This window comes from Emydura macquarii, unplaced genomic scaffold (genome assembly GCF_026122565.2).
Source record: "Emydura macquarii macquarii isolate MOO-44397 ecotype Brisbane River unplaced genomic scaffold, CSIRO-AGI_Emac_v2 contig_3062, whole genome shotgun sequence".
Lineage (NCBI taxonomy): Eukaryota > Metazoa > Chordata > Testudines > Chelidae > Emydura > Emydura macquarii.
In genome coordinates, this window is record NW_027133199.1 from 5,785,199 (window position 1) to 5,798,883 (window position 13,685).

General features: G+C 40.5%; 1 long non-coding RNA gene across 1 annotated transcript in view; it reads right to left on the bottom strand.

Annotated features, from left to right (window-relative positions):
* Positions 1 to 7,554: 7,554 nt before the first annotated feature.
* Positions 7,555 to 13,685, bottom strand: part of LOC137141442 (uncharacterized) — a 60,549-nt gene continuing 54,418 nt past the window's right edge. Inside the window, exon 4 of the long non-coding RNA XR_010916635.1 lies at positions 7,555 to 7,758. This is a non-coding gene — a long non-coding RNA (uncharacterized lncRNA). The remainder of the gene's footprint in view (positions 7,759 to 13,685) is intronic.

Genomic DNA, 13,685 nt, shown 5'->3' on the forward strand with positions numbered 1-13,685 from the left:
ATCATTCCCTCACTAGAAAAGGCACATTGTTTACAGCTCTTGACTTGCAAGATGCCTATTTCCATATTGTCATACATCCAACCCACAGAAGGTTCCTGAGGTTCCAAATGGGGCATCGACACTTCCAATACAGGGTCCTCCCATTCGGACTTGCCACAACCCCACAAATTTTTACAAAGGTTTTCTCTATGGTAGCAGCTCATCTATGACAACAGGAATACTTGTCTTCCCATACCTGGATGACTGGCAATAGCAGCACAGGCCAAGGAAGAAACTTGAGCATCCACGTCCCAGCTTGTTCTACTGCTCTCCTCCCTAAATGTGAGCATTAACATCGAAAAAAATCAACCATGCACTCCATTTGGTCCCTGGAATTCATAGTAGCCCATATCAATGAGACCTCCACATGAGTTTAGTTGACACTGGACAGATTCCAGAATCTACTGGACCAAATAGACCTGATAACCTCCAACCCTTCGGTCTCTGCCACTCCATCCTAGGAATATGGTGGCTGCGCTGTCTACAGCTATGGCTGCAAAGAGATTATTCTCCTATGCACCAATCCCTGGACACCACATTCCATGTTCCATTGGAGGTCATCTCTTCTATTTGGTGGTGGACAGACCTGATCCAGGATGCCCTTACTCCCATCCTCACTGACCATGAATGTTATAACGGACACGTCACTCTCAGGCTGGGACACTCACATTGGAGATCACATGACACAAGCCATCTGGATCACGTAAGGATGCACATAAACATACTTGAATGTTGGGTAATATGCAAAGCATGCCACATGTTCTTGCCAGCTATCTGCTATCATGACCTCCTCATCATGTCAGCCAACACCACTGCAGTACACTACATAAACAAACAAGGAGGCATGAGGTCCCCAGCGCTGTGCATGGAGGTGATTCACTTCTGGGAATGGTGCATTGCACAGCATGTCCTTTTGTCATCAACCTATCTGCCTTGCACCCAGAATGTGATCGTGGATTCTCTCAGCAGGAACTTTGCGTCTGATCATGAATGGGAGTTGCACAACATGATAATTGTGGACATTTTTGGTTGCTGGGGTACACCAGTCAGAGACATCTTTGTATTACACACCAACACCAAGTGCACCCAATATTGCTCCAGGGAAGGACTCAGTGTCCACTCACTGGGCCATGCTCTCATCATCGATTGATCAGACCAGACAAACTACACCTCCCCCAACCCCAACTCCTACCCCACAACCTCCATAAACTCCAGCAGGAGAGTGCAACAGCCATTCTGATCGCTCCATCTGGCATCACCAATTCTGGTCCCTCTTCTTCTCCACATATCAAAACAATCTCCACACCCACTCCAGACATTTCTGGAACTGCTGACTTGACACAACACAACAGCAGACTCAGGCATCCAGATCCATGGATTTTGCACCTGACGGTATGAGAATGCTCACTGGCAGTGCAAGATGTCCTCTTCAGTAGCCAAAAGGACTCCATGAAGGACTCCTATCAGGCTAAATGGGCATGCTTCACCTCCTGAGCCCCACAGTAAAGTCTTGCCCCTGAAACTGTGGGCATCCCTGTGCTCTTAGACTATTCCTCCACCTGAAAACCTCAGGACTCATGTTCAACCCTATCAGAGTGCATACAGCCTCCATTAGTGCTTTCCATCCCCCCAGTGAAAGGGCATTAGATTTTTACACATCCCTTGACTACCTGATTCTGGAAGGCCTTTTATGTAAATATTCATCCATTCAGCTGATCACGCCCCAATGGGACCTGAACCTAGTCCTTACCTCTTTAATGAACTCTCCCTTCAAACTGCTGGCCTCTCCCCTCTCCATGAAGGTCGCTTTCCTTGTTGCCATTACCTCAGCAAGGAGGGTTCGTGAGCTGGGAGCCATGATGGCAAACCCTCTCTCCACTTTCCATAAGGACAAGGTTTCACTGCAACTGCATCCCAAGTTTCTGCTAAAGGTGGTTTCCCAATTCCACCTCAACCAACCCATACATCTGCCTACTTTCTTTCCAAAACCACATACCTTAAACAAGAAACAGTGGCTTCATTCCTTCAATGTGTGTAGGGCCCTTTTATCTACAAAGGACAAAGCTGCTCCAGAAGTCACCCAGGCTATTTGTCGCCATAGTAGAGAGAATTAAAGGACCGGCCATTTCCACCCAGAGACTCTCTAAGTGAGTCTCAGGGTGCATTACATGCTGCTATCAATAGTAAAGGTGCTCTCCACCAGATAGGATAAGAGCCCATTCCATGAGAGTGCAATCATCAACCACAGCCGCGCTCCATGACATACCCCTTGCAGACATATGTAAGGTAGTCATGTGGCATTTGTTCCTCTCCCATGGAAACTTGTTCAGCTGACCAACCCTCTTATTATGGTGCCTACATGGTACAGAGGGCATTACACCAGCTTTCCACACTTGGGTGAATTCCACCCTCCTGAAGACCAGGAGCCTACTAAGGATTGCTTTACCTGATAAAAGGGGCTTCCTAGAAAATTTACTAGATTTTGCAAGGTATTATACTGAGCAGACTTGTAGGGACTTTGATTATTGCTCTTTTTGATTTTCTTTGAATATTCAGGCATAGCATCTAAAGGGGCATATGTTTTGTTTAGTAATTAATTTTTCTGACAAAAAAAGCAGATAGTTTTCACACACAAAATTTTTTCATCAGAAATGGATTTGATGGAAAATTTTCAAGTGTTAAACACTTAAAAACCTAGTTCCACATTGATAGTGGTACATTGGCATATTTTATTTTACAAGTGCAAACTATCCTGGTTCAAAGGAAAGAGAGGAAGAATAACAAGAGGCCAATATGGCTCCATCAACTGCTCATTAATGCCTGAAAATCAAAAGGGAATCCTACAAAAGTGGAAATATGGATGAATTGCTAAGGAGGAGTACAAACGAATAGCACAAGCATCTAGGGATAAAATCAGAAAGATTAAGGCACAAAATGAGATACATCTAGCAAGGGACATAAAAGGATAAAAAGAGGTTCTGTAAAAACATTAGGAGCAAGTGAAAGATAAAAGAAAGTGTAAGTCCTCTACTTTGCAGGGAAAGAGAACTCATAACCGATGACATCAAGAATGCTGGGGTGGTTAATATCTATTTTGTTTCAGACTTCACTAAAAAGGTTAATGGCGATCAGATACTCAACACAATTAACAACAACAAGGGGGAAGTAATGTAAACCAAAATAGGGAAAGAACAGGTTGAAGAACATTTATATACGTTGGGTTATTCAAGTCATCAGGGCCTGATGAAATTCATCCTAGGATACTTAAGGAACTAGCTGTAGCAATTTCAGAACTGTTAGCAATTATGTTTGAGAACTCATGCAGGATGGGTGAGGTCCTGGAGAAGTGGAAAAGGGAAAACATAATATCTATCTTTTAAAAGGGTAACAAAAAGAACCCAGGGAACTATAGCCCAGTCAACCTAACTTCTATATCTGGAAATATATTGTAATAAATTATTAAACCATCAATTTGTAAGCACCTGAAGGATAATAGGATCATAAGGAAGAAGAAATCATGCCAAACCAACCAAATTTCCTTCTTTGACAGGTTACTGGCCTAGTTGAAAGGGGGGAAGCAGTAGATGTGATATCTCTTGATTTTAGTATGGCTTTTGACACAGTCCCATATAATATTCTCATAAGCAAACTAGGGAAATATGGTCTAGATTAAATTTCTATAAAGGTGGGTACAAAACTGGTTGAAAGACAATACTCAAAGAGAAGTTGTCAGTGGTTCACTGTCAAACTGGTAGGGCATATCTATTGGGGTCCTGTAGGCATCAGTCCAGGGTCCAATATTGTTCAATATTTTCATTAATGATTTGGATAATGGAGTGGAGAGTATACTTATAAAATTTGCAGTTGATATCAAGATGGGAAGACTTGCAAGCACTTTAGATGACAGGATTAAAATTCAAAATGACCTTGACAAATTGGAGAATTGATCTAAATTCAACAAGATGAAATTCAATAAAGGTAAGTTGAAAGTACTTCACTAAAGAAGGAAAAATCAAATGGCCAACTACAAAATGAGGAATAACTATCTAAGTTGTAGTACTACAGAAAAGGATCTGGGGATTATAGTAGATCACAAATTGAATGAGAGTCAACAACGTTATTCAGTTGCAAAAAAGACTAATATTCTGGGGTGCATTAACAGGAGTGTCGTGTTTAGACAGGGTAGGTAACTGTGCTGCTCTACTCAGCACCGGTGGAGCCTCAGTTGAAGTAGTGTGTCCAACTCATCTTATGTAAGATGTTGACAAATTAGAGAATCCAAAGGAGAGCAACAAATATAATAAATGTTTTGAAAACATGACCTCTGAGGAAAGGTTAAATAAAACTGGGCATGTGTATCCTTGAGAAACAAAGATGAGAGGGGACCTTCTAATGGTTTTCGAATATTTTAAGGGATGTTATAAAGAGAACTGTGATGAATTGTTCTCCATATCCACTGAAGATAGGACAAGTAGTAATGGCTTTAATCTGCATTAAGGGAGTTTTAGGTTAGATATTAGGAAAAGCTTTTTAAACTAGAGGGGGTAGCTAAGCTCTGGAATAGACTTCCAAAAGAGGTTGTGGAATCTCAATCATTGGAGATTTTTAAGAACAGGTTGGACAAACACCCTTCAGGGATAGACTGAGTTCACTGGGTCCTGTTTATGATATCTTGAGGTCCCATCCAGCCCTACATTACTATGATTCTATGATCATCAAGTGAACCAAAGGACATTCATTTAAAAAATTTAAAAAAAAAGGCAAGACTCACCTTTGCTTTAATTATAACTTTCTATAGCTAGGTCACATTGCACATATGCACATTTCTTCTAGCATGCAGTACATGTGGGGCATGTAGTCCTGTTATTTTGCTATGAATCCATAATAAATTACAGTTCTGCAATACTGAAAGAACATTGTGTGTGAAATTATGTCTCCATTAATTTCACAAACTCATTGTGTCCATTGATGAATGCTGTCTGAGCTAGATTATAGATGCAGTCTTTCAGCCCTGCAGTACTGCCATTTATTCTACCTCCACAGCTGAAAGGATATTATAGGGAAAGTGTGACACTTCCTGGAGGTATCAATGGTTGTGAGGCACCTAGCTACCACCTGCCCTTAGTGTGAGGAAGCCTTGTCTGGGCCTGCCATGTGTTAGCTCCCCAACTCCATGGGCAACACAAGCTCTCCCTCTAGACCTTGCCAGTATTCTACCGGTGAGGGATTGGCACACCTCAACCCCTCTGAGCATCTCTCTGGAGTGTCCAGCCCCTGCTCCATTGGACATTCAAAGTACTCACTGATTTGCCACTTCCAAAGAAGCAGTACACCCGAGCTTAGCTGTTCCATCTCAGATCACTGCTCTGCTTAACACACAGCACTTAGATATGTTTACAGTGAAATCAAGTACAACTTAACTTAAAGCACAAAGATTCAAGTAATAGCAAGTCTAACTTTTGGAAACAAACAGTTACATATAAAATCAAATCATAACATGTGCTCTAGAGCCTACACTTAATTAACTAGATACGCTCATGTCTTGTAGAATAATGCTCACCCAAAATCCCTGCAGTGTTTTATAGACAGGTTGGTTGTGACTGTCCTTTATTGAAACAAGCATGCTGTTAGTTGCCTCCTAGGTGAAGAACCTAGTGTATTGCGTTGCTCTCTGAGATATACCAGAACAATCCTTTTCTTTACTCATAAACAGGACATCCCTTGTTTGTTTATTCCTGTAGATTTCCTCTCTTTGGGTTTTGCAATCTCTTCTTTTGCCTGTGGTTCAGCATGCAAAGGGGCATACAATTCACAATACACAAATGACCAGACAGGGAGATGTTACTGTGACAGTTCTCAGGGCACACAGGATTGTGAGTTATCTTGTTAACCCTTTCAGCAGCATGAAGGAGTCTTGCCTGTGCCTGGCTGGGTTTCAGCTCCCTACCACCACCATCCTACCAGTCACTCAACCACTGTTCTCTGGGTTATGCCAGCCTCATCTTTGAGGTGCATTAATAGTTAGCTTTACTATCGAATAAAGTAGGATTTCTCCCCAAAGTTCATTCTGTTGCAGAGCTGGCTGGCTTCAAGGGAACAAGGATTCAGTTTTTCATGAGAATACCTCATGCCTCAAGATATGTCTCCTTAGTAAAAAAGTCCCTTCTCCCTCCTGTGTTGTATTAAATATTCTTTTGTTTTTATTCATTGGCAGGGTGAGTCTCTATCTGTTGTAATGTTCCATTTTTATCTCCCAGTGTTTTCAATTGTTTGCAGTTGTCTCTGATGGTTTTCCATTGAAAGCCTTGGGATGGAGCAGGGCTACACAATTGAGCCTGACATTACATCACTGGCTGACCAAGGCAGGGCGACAACTTCCTCCTGCTTGAATGGGCCATCACTGAGACATATCATGCGTTGGTGCCTAATTTTTACTCCAAGTCCACAAAACATACTTGCAAATATAAATACATTTTTCCTTAAATATTACCCTTACATGCATCTCACAATGATTATGAATCTTGACAACTTATGAGCTTCCTATAGATACCTTACATGTTGCTTTTGGGGGATAAATATCCTGCAAGCCATGTATTTGGTGCAGTGATTTTGTCAGGTCTGAGGTGAAAATTGTTTGCAAAGAACAGGGGATCCTTTGCCATGGAGCCTCAGTGGCACAGTTACCTCCTGCCAGAAAGGAACATTTCCAAGACATGTCACCTCCTGGTGACCTTGAGAACATAACTTTCACTACAGATATATAGCTCCTTAAATATTATCCATACATACATTTTGCAATGATGATGTTGATGATGACCAGTGGGCTGCTGGTTCTCAGTAGAGACCCCACATGCCACCTTTGGTGAACTATTATACCACTATCCAATCCAGAAGATCCCTGTAAAACCCTATGAACCCCATGTGCTCTCTATCAGTTGGTACTCTGGGTCACAGGAAGGCCACAGATGTCGATGATAGCTTGAAGAATAAATATTGCCAGACTAAAAATGCTGATAATGCTGCCCTGTACTGGATAGAATTGCACTGTTTAATTGCGTGTCATAGGTCTTATATTTCTAGAAGCTAACAGATTTTCCTTCAGTTCACCTGAAATAAAAAGACGAGAAGTTCTATCACCACTGTGAAGTCCTATGTGGCCACAGTTTTGTTATAATATTGTGCTTCATGTCTAGAATATAGTCAGGACTTTTAGGGAGTACAATACATCATGTTGGATCAGTATTCTTACCAGGCCCCCCTTCCCTGCACTATAGGTACTATCACACTCTACCATCTTTGGCTTGACTTGCTGCTGTCATTTAGGAAGGAAAAATTCCTTGATATCAAATAAGGAAGAGTTCTGTTACAAAGGAAACAGATAGTATCTTCAATTGTTGTTATTGAAAGAACACTATAGAGCTGGGGACACCCTGCCACTTTGTTCAAAATCAGATAAGAAGAAGGATCACCTAGCAAGAAAATACCAGACAGATAACTTTGATTTCATAGGGTTGATTTACTTTTATTAAGTTATTCAAGAGAATAGAAACTTCAGATAAGAGTGAGGAGTATGGGAAGTGTTTATAATGAGAGTTGCTTCTTCATTTTCAAGGTTTGCTTTTAAGTTTAAATAGTCACAAGCTACTAAACTTCCAAATATTTTCTTAGCAAAAGTTTTTCTCTCTGTATTGTAACAACTGTACCAATCAGCAGTGGCTCCTGCAAGGAGGAAGAAAATAGAGATCACAATAGGCCCATGAAGTCTATAAAAACTGTCTCCTTCACAACGTGTAAGTGGAGTTTTTTTTTTTTTTTGGTTTTTTTTTTTAAAGAATGCATTTAAACCAAAAAGTAGATACTGTTTATTCACAGTATATAGCCTGTCCACATGCCAAAAAGCCCACTTGCTCCAGCACAATTCTGCATTAACAGGGTTACTCAGGAAATAACAGCACTAGATAGAAAAGCAATGTATTTGTCTGTGGGTCAAGTGTAATTTTGGCTTTAACATCTAAGCAGTGGTTTTCAACCTTTTTTCATTTGTGGACCCCTAAAAAATTTAAAATGGCAGTTTGAACCCCTTAGGAAATCTTAGACAGACTACAGATTAAAAACCACTGATCTAAAGCTTTTGGGTGCTAAAGAGGTGTTCAGTTGCCATGGTGATGGGCATCGCATAAGAACCCAAACAGAACAGGACTGGGTCCCAATTAATTTAGGGGCCTTCCGTGACATCATTTCGCTACCAGGTTAAGGAGAGACTTTGCAGAAGTAGAGAGGATGTTGACCAAGTCTTTGTATCTGTAGTTCCAATTTTGTGCAATCCCCTCCCTCCTAATTTTATGAAAATCAGATTTTTAAACAAGTCTTAAAACCCTTTCTATCTTAAAAGGCTTCGAGCTGACATAATGATCGGCTTAGAATTGTATCTGATTTACCTTGGTCTTCATTTTTTTTAAGGGAATCACCTAGAATGTCAAGAAGTAATGGAAATAAAACACATTGGCCCACATCTTCTGATCCAGTGGAGCAGTGCTTGTCGCAGAATGAGAAAGGGGGTCTCCTTTGCATTTCCTGATCCTTCCTGGGGCTGACTGACAGCTGGGCTGGCCACTAGCAGAAGTTAGATCAGTCTCAGAGCTCCCCTAGCTTATGCCCAGCTGCTAATGGCTAGAAGGGCCAGTCTAGCAGCTAGAGATCACTGTGGTATAAAGATGCCCCAGCTATGCCTTCTTTTCCCTTGGAAAAGATGCTATAGGAGAACTCTGAGAGGGAAAGATCAATTGGGTTTCTGGGTGTTTTACACCATGGTGGAAACCCACGAATCAGGCCCATTTTTATTGAATAACATATATTAATTATTTCCATTACTACCATGATAATCAGAGTAAATGTAATATTCAAATCCTTTGGTATTAGCTCAGATCTTCTGAATCTAGCTGGAACAATGCAGATAGAATACATAAGGAAGAACCCTCCCTCCTCTCTGCCCCCCCACTTCCCTGATCACCTTAGTGCACATTATTCATATAAGTAGCACAATAATCACCCAAAGCTGGCTCAGCAACTGTTCTGAATTCATAGCAAACTTTGGCATACAACTAGTTCACCTAATAATTCAAAAACCAGCTGTCCTTTTTCATTAATTGTTGCCCTATGCCATTAAAGAAAGGTCCACAGGAAATGCCACGTATTCAGGGAACTGAACTTTCACTGAGAGATAGGGAACTGAATTCTCCAATGTATCAAGCCCCAGAGCCAAAATAGTTGCAGGTGTGCGCTTCAATCTTTGCTTATTCAGGAAACGTCCCATCCTGTTTGGTGTATTTGTCTAGAAACTCATGATGATATATTGTTTCCTTTTTTATGCCTTTGGAACAACCAACAGAAATAATCACTAGGTTTTTTTCAACTTTGTCTTAGTATATTAACAATAGCTTTTAAACCATATGTCGTCTGTGGAAGTTGCCACTGCAGATAATATATTAGAATCGTGTTCAATGCTCTATATAATGAAAACAAGTGCAATCAAAAGGCTTTGAAGAAAAGAACACTCTTCTTTCTTGTTTTGTTACAGCAGTGACTGTGTGCGCTAATAGAAAACATCTTTAGAAAAAAAAAAGAAACGTAGGAGCTGTTTCCCCTTTGCGACGTTTGAAATGGACCTATTTTCCATGTTTTGCAAAATGTTTTCTAGTTTTTGTTAACCACGATTTTTGCTGACATTTTTATCAAATTATTTTCACATTTTTTCTTTTCAAACCCACATTTCTATTAGTAATGATAATAAACATCTATAATGTTGTGAATCTACATGATGCTTAAGGAACCTGGAAGAGACAGTTCCTTGCCCTGAACATCCTGTACTGTAACACAGAAAAGGCAGAACAAGACAGAATTTTGCATTAGGGAGGATGTAGAGAGCTGGGTTGTGAGGAAACAAGTATAACAAGAAATCTTTAAAGAAATGGGTTTTAAAGAAGGGAATCTGCAAGGGTAAGAAAGGACAATTGGTGACAAAATAAGAGATTTTCCAAGTGTCAGGGCAGGATGGATGGTTGCACAAAGCTAAGAGTGGGAAAGTTAGATTTGGAAGTTCCCTGCAGAGCTGATAGAGAACCCATTGTAATAGATATGGAGACATAACACAAGAACAGAGGACAGCACCAAACTGGGGATTGGGAACACAGAAGGAAAGATGAGACACTACCAGTAGAAACATGGAGGCTTCATGTCAGAAAAGCACACTATTCAGGGCATATGGGCTTAATTTCAAACATGTGCTTAAATCCCACTGAAATTAATGGGATTTAAACATGCTTAAAAAATTCCCTGAATATGGATATATTAAACAGGCGCTTTTAAGTACTTATTTTTATCAGAGCCTATAGGAGAGCTAGCTGAAAGGCAGGATAGGAATCAAGGAAGCACAGAGTGATGGAAACACAAGAGAAAGACAGTGATCAACTGTGTCTGTTACAGCATGGAGATCAAGAAGAAAAGGAACAGAGAAATGTCCCTTTGATATAGTACAGGGGGAGCACATCCATCCGTAGTTACCATAGGAAAGGTGAGTTTGGAGAAGTGGAGATGGTGGAGGCCATATTGAAAGGAACCAAGGAGACTGGTCAGAGGGGACGTCTGTCTAGGCAGTGAATGAAACAGCTATATATTTTTATGGTGTCAGTGCAGGAGTTAATACCTTTAGGAGATCCCGGGCTTCCCATCTCCCGTTGATACACCCTACCTACTGCTCTTAATGTCTGTTATAGGCACCTTGTCCTTCTTTCCTGTGAACACTGATAGATTTCTTTTTTTTTTCTTGGCTTCATGTTAAAAACAAACAAAAACAATCTGTTCCTTTCTATCTGTGTCTGATTTCCTATCAAAATTACTCTTATCCCAAGACTTAGTATTTGTAATACCAAAAGTACTTCCACAGAGAAGACTATGAAGTCATTAAGTAGGTTATGAATACAAATGCAACTAAATAGATTTAATTATAATAGAAGTCCATGCCAAGGTCCAGAATAAAGATATCCGCTGGCAACATTCCTAAACATATAGAATTGAGCTGATACAGCTTGTGGTATGAGAATGCCTATTTGGGGGAATGCCCTCCAGTTACCTCCATACAGAAATCAGCCCCCATAGGACTGAATAAAAGCACATATTCTCCTCCATATTCCAGTCTTTTTATAGAATTCCCAGTGATCTCGACGGTGTGGATAGATGTTAGAATTTAGCCCTTTGGCAGCTATTTCCTCCTTAACTCTCACATTCCCAAAAAGATAATATATAGGTGGTTAATGGTAAATTAAAACAAAGTGGCTTTATCCTGTAATAAAGATATTTTTGTTACAATTCCTGGATCATGTTTTAGTAGAACATTGAGTCATACGCTATGTGACAAGGGACTGCAGAATATGATTGCATGCTTGCTTGCTTAAAGGAATAGTATCTGTATTTTTTTCAAAACAAGACTGGAGTTATATAAATATGAAACTACAGCAGGCTAAGGGATCTGCTTCATTTTTGGCTGCCAGTGTTGTTAAAAACAAAGGTAATTGCTGCATAACGAATTTAAATTTAGCGTGACTCACAAACGAGCAGCTGATTATAATAAGTAATCATATTGTTAATACTTACAAAGGTGGTGGAGTCCACCTTCTCACTGCTGACATAGACAAATAACAGATTGAACCTCCCTACTCCCACCTGTTCTGCTGTGCACTATAGGAGATTCATCCAAGAATACCTTTATCTCCACTGAGGAACTGATAGGAGCCTTACTAGTATAAACTGCCTAGAATATATGTTCCCAATACACTTCTCTCATGGCTTCCCTAGCCCTGGTACCCTCTCCAGTCAAGGAAGCCCAGTCAGCAGGTTACACACACAGATTTTCCAACATGCACCTTCATGCTTTCTCCTATGCCACTGCTTCTGCATAGATGTTGTGCCATGTAAAAATCTCCAAATCCACCACATTGCCCTCCTCCAAATCTCTCCTTAAAACTCACTGATGCTGTGATACCGTAAAAACCTCAACAACGGTTAGGAAGCTGGTGTGCTGGGGCTGTTGCTTATCATAGAATCATAGATGATTAGGGTTGGAAGGGACCTCAGGAGGTCATCTAGTCCAATCCCCTGCTCAAAGCAGGACCAACCCCAACTAAATCATCCCAGCCGGGGCTTTGTCAATCCACACCTTAAAAACCTCTAAGGATGGAGATTCCACCACCTCCCTAGGTCACCCATTCCAGTGCTTCACCACCCTCCTAGTGAAAAAGTTTTTCCTAATATCCAACGTAGACCTCCCCCACTGCAACGTGAGACCATTGCTCCTAGTTCTGTCATCTACAACCACTGAGAACAGCTTATCATACTGTTCATAATCATTTCACTGATATCTTGTGCTCTCCCTGTCTCTTCTTCCATCTCCCTGCTTTCTATCATCCTATCCTTAGATTGTAGGCTCACTGGGGTAGGGACTATTTTATTATGTGTTTGGGAACAAGGCCCCTAGGTACTTCTGAGATAATAATAGTAATAATACGGTGTTGTAGATACCTTGAACTGCCACAGCCTCCTCCACTGGTAGACAGGGGTCAATTTGCCCTAATGTTTCCCTTCTGAGATCACACAGAGAATTCACCATCTGAACTGCTACTGCCAACCCAGCTTATGTTTTCTCAGAGGTATGCCAACAATAACCATGGGAAGCCTTTTACCCAAACTATTATGCAGCAAACAGTAATAACTTTATTCTTAAAGTCTCCCCAGTCACTCAGTAATACAATAACAGCATTACAAAAACAGTAAAGTAAAACCCCTCCTCATACCGCTTCAAAGGAGAAGAGCAAAGAGAATGTACAAATAGAAGAGCGTTGGTTAGTGGATGTTCAAGTAACTTGAATGTGTCTGATTCACTTAGATCAAAAATTAGAACCTAGTAGGGAAATGTCCGTTTGCGGGACCCATGTTCACAATAAAAACATTTCAGTTTTAATTTAATTATGGCAAATAAAATTAATAAGTTTATAGGTCAGGACTTGAAACGTGCTAATATAATAAGCATATCATCTCTTTGATGTTTTGCTCCGTGGGTGGTTGTAGAAAGCAAAAGGTTAGCACTCGCAACCCAGTTTACCAGACTAGTGTGGCATTGCATTTGATTTCCCATTCCCTCCAAGGAAGCTATGAAGCTGCTCTTGACATTTTTTCAGGCTATGGTGGAAAGCACTTACATCCACAACCCTATTTCCACTTCAGTGAATAAAAGTGTTTGAATTCATCTGCCCATTTTTCAGCAATTTCTATGATACACAAAGAGACAGAATTAGAATGCTCCTGACATGTTAAAAGAAATGTCATGGGGTACAGGCATGGCCTCAACATCTGAGATATAAACTGCGTTCAGGTGACTCTTGTGTATTTCAGCAGGTAATTTCTCACACCACACCAGAATTTGAGAAGAAATGTTTAACGATCTGGCTAATCAAAGCCAGATTTATCATCAGAATTAATGATGCACTAAAACACATCACTGAATAATGGGAATTTTTAAATATTCTCATATGCATTTTATTCATTTTATAGCTATTCATGTAATAATAGCAGCTGCAGCTGATGGGCAGATGAAA